A 4010-nucleotide genomic window follows, 5' to 3' on the forward strand; every position below is an offset into this window, starting at 1 on the left:
GCTTTTAAAAATTCTGCAATTTTTTGAAGACCACAGAATCCATAATCAAATATTCAAAGTTAAGTGAAGACATCAGTGATAGCTTGCATCATTCGAGTCTAAATACTCCTTCTTCCTTATAAAATATTTTATACATTCTATTAATAATTTTACCAAGTTACCTTATGATATTATTTCTTTATTCTATCCCTTTTGAAAATTCTGCAATTTTTTAAAGACCACAGAATTCATAATCTAATCTTCATGATCAAATGAGAACCTCGGTGGTGTCGCGTACAATTGAGTTAGGGCTTAATAAATTGATTTCCTTTTCCCTGGAAACTTTCCAATTTCCCCTGATTTATCTCTAATCCGAGCTGGACGAGAAACGATCGTGGGATACCCCGAGACGCAATTCAACAAAGAGGTAGCGTCTTCGAAGGAAGTCTCTCTATAGAACTGGCATCCCTGACCCAGGACAGCCTGCTGCGCCCTCGGGAATCCTGTAAAGCCTGCATGGATCCACGCGACCGCTTCGTCCAATGGTAGACGAGGACGGAGCTACGATACCAAGCACGTTGATATTAACCCCTCCGTTTCTGAGGGGGTTGAGCGGCTGATTTATTCATTGTATCCGTAATCCGTCGATCGTTGTGGTGGTAGTAGATCCGGAGGATAACGCTGATGGTTGTAACGTATGAGGGTGGATTGCGGTGGTATTTTTTGACCAAAAAGACGAGTTCCTGTGGTTTGGAGGACTCGTGAGAAACTTAAAATAGATTTCTGTCTTTGAATCCAGACTTTTGTTCTGTAGAAAACTTAGACGAGGTTTTTCTCTCGGTCGAATGGAAGTCCAGTTCTTTAGATTTCTGATAACAATTACTTCTCAGCGCCTCGCCTCCGAAAGGTTATTTCCGATCATTGCCCACAGGGATAATAATAAAGAACACCTGGGTGAAGATTGCTTTCGGATTGCAAAAACGAGCCAGCGTGACAGGTGTAGGCCGAGCCGGAATCATTAATAACGTAGATAATTTGTTGGAAACAATCCTGGATGAGCGCGCAGGATAATCGCCAGCCGATCGATGTGGGCAGAACGATTCTGCGGTGTCATTCGTTCCTCCACTCCATTTAGCGTCAGACTATTCTCTCTACCTCCACTTCCATCATCCACTTACTTCAAAATCTAACTCACTACAGCGTAATAAATCCAACTCGCTAAACAATTTCTAAACCATAACACGTAATTGTTAAACGTTCGTTCGCGTTCGCAGCAGCTAAAATAACGTTCGTCGTCGACGAATGTTCAGACCATTTCGAACACGCTCATACATACAGTTTGTCACAATTATTCCCAGCTTGGGTTCGGTTTATTCCGTGCACAATACAACCCCGCTTCACATGCCAAAGTCGAATACCCCTCATGGTGGAAGAGTAACGGGCGACAGAGGAACGCGCGTGACGGTGCATGTCGAGACATCGACAGTCGTTGCTATTGTCCAGCCTACGACAGAGGCTCTTCAGGATATCTACCCGCAGGACCTCACGCCGTGATCGAAAGCTTGTCAACCAGCTTGTCGGAGGACGGAGCGTGACCGTGTCCCCTTAAGTAGACCGTACAGTAGCCATTGTAAACGTTCGCTGGACACTGGACGCTCCATCTTGGAATTAAATACTTCCAGTTAGACTAAATAACTACATTTTCGATTGAATGCATCACTAATAAACAAGCTTAGCCCTTTCAAACCAGGCGTTCACAATTGAGGACACAAAATTTAAAACGATATCTATTTACCATCGTTTAGAGCAAATATCTCATTTGTTTCCAGTTTTGCCATACTAATTTCAGTCTAAATTAACCCTAAAAATTGGATTACATTCTGAAAGGTATAACACAAGTTTCCACCGTTCGGTTTCATCCTCGGAAACCTCCCAGGGCTTCTACCCTCCCACCTAAAAATACGTTTAGCCGAAAACTAAATGCTAAAAGCTGGCTTGTGTTGACAGAAATATCTCCACATATTCCCGGTATCAAATGCTGGAAACTTCGGGCGTAAGTCGCGAGCCGAATCACGAGTGGCCAGGGCTCTTTACGCAAACATGACCGCGCCGCGAGCACGAAGACGTCGCGTTGCGTTAAGTTGAACGGCGTTCCGTGCACGTACGACTTTTGTCGTGAAAGGCAAGGACGATGGAGTTGTTTTAGGATCTCGAAACGCCAGAGGTAAGTACACCGCCGGCAAGGAAAGTGGTCGACGATGGGCCCTGGAAAAGGACGAAAGTTTGTTTTTATTGGACTACCGACGGGGATCTTTATCCACGCGCGATTCCTTTGACGGATGGTTGTTCTGCGCTCGCTAGAAAAATAATTCCGAGTCCCCCCAGCCTCGCGACGAACGAAGTCAAGCACTGCTTTGCCGTCCGAGCACGTCCAGTTGTCGACGGTCTCTGAGAAAATAATCGTGCTTTCCAGTATTTACGTGTATCCCAGGGACAGGATACGTCGTGTGTACCCTTCATGGAAATCCTGGGAACCTCCTACCGTTCATTTGGAAGTTTATTTTTCCATGAGAAGTCGAAGATGAGCTTCTTGTCCCGGGTCGCTGCTCCTCGTCTCCCGATCAACGAGTTCCGACGTCTCGAGTACCGTGTCCTCCCGGCAAAGTTTGTTGTATTTGCTGCGCCAGCAGCCACCGCCCTTTAACGTCGCCAGATCTGAATGTTTCGTACAGGGTTGAAGAAGATATTTCTCACGCGACTCGGGTTACTCGAGATTTGATTAGCGCGCGTGCATTCAAAAATACAAATATGGTCTGCATTTGTATTGTATTTATCTGCATATATATGTATATAGAAAAGCATACATCCAAATTCAGTTCCATTCATGAAAGGATTATTTCAGTAATTCAGACCTGATTAAAAAATTCCGTAAACCTAATGTTTTAATATTACTGACGATTATTTTTTGGCTATTCTCTCTTATAAATATCATGTACCATTAGATGAAAGGTACACTATGTTAATAAGCTACTATATTTATGCATTCTACAATATTTATTTGAATTTATATTGCAAAGAGAATTCTAAAAAGCAATGTACATTATTTCACCGCATTTTTCAATTTTATATATTACGGAGTTAATCGATTTGTGCAATGAACTCAATTGTTAATTGCACTCCATATTCCCCAACACTGCTTATATTTAATACCCCAAAGAATACGGTATTCTCTTACCAGAATGAAGAACGAGAATGAATTTCATCCACGTAGTTGCGTGAAGAGAAGAGAATCCTAGCCCAGGCTCCTCCGGTTCCCTTGACGTCTACTTTACACCTGGTCGTAGCCTCGGCCAGTCCTTTTATCGCAATTTAACCCCATTGAAGTCCCGCTTTAAGGTCGCTAGTTTCGGCTGGCAGGACGATCCGCGAAACAATTTGCCCGGTTGTCCCATCGGCTGTCCAACAAGCCCGACAACGCCCGGGACGCTGGCCAGACAACTAAAGGCAAAAACTCGTGGGGTCGCTTCCACAATGGGTGTGGCCAGTGTTGGTCCAACTTCTGGGCAACTGCGTGAATCTAATTGTCCACGGTCGAAGCTGGAAGGCCTCTTTGCGATCGCGAGCCGCGTGATGTCTTCTTTGACGCGTGGTGCACAATAACCGACCGAGGAAGAGCAGAATGAGACCGCGACGGGGGAATTGGAAACGCGTGCCCGACGTTCGTGAAACATTCCACGTTTGCTGGTCGGGGGCGGATTCTCCGGCCACCCTCAACGACGGAACCCCCTGGCGAATTTAAAGCCTCGGACGGGCGCAGAATTTTCTCCAGGCACTTTGTAACGCGGTTGTTGCGGATTGGACGACGGCCAAGCGGAGAGACTGACGGAGTTTGGACGCAGGCCCATTTTTACCTCGGTTCTGTAAATTAATTATTTGTTATTTAGTTTGGATATGCGAGGGGAGTGGAACGGTTATTTTTGAGTTTTTTGTGAAGTTATTTAGGAAGTTGATACCTTGGTTTGGAGGTCCCA

The 4010-nt window shown here is 45.0% G+C and overlaps 1 long non-coding RNA gene across 1 annotated transcript in view; it reads right to left on the minus strand.

The window, feature by feature from the left end:
• Positions 1-4010, minus strand: part of LOC128893088 (uncharacterized) — a 10626-nt gene that overhangs the window by 5931 nt on the left and 685 nt on the right. Inside the window, exon 4 of the long non-coding RNA XR_008461249.1 lies at positions 3215-3992. This is a non-coding gene — a long non-coding RNA (uncharacterized LOC128893088). The remainder of the gene's footprint in view (positions 1-3214; positions 3993-4010) is intronic.

The sequence above is a fragment of the Hylaeus anthracinus genome, unplaced genomic scaffold, assembly GCF_026225885.1.
Source record: "Hylaeus anthracinus isolate JK02 unplaced genomic scaffold, UHH_iyHylAnth1.0_haploid 2, whole genome shotgun sequence".
Lineage (NCBI taxonomy): Eukaryota > Metazoa > Arthropoda > Insecta > Hymenoptera > Colletidae > Hylaeus > Hylaeus anthracinus.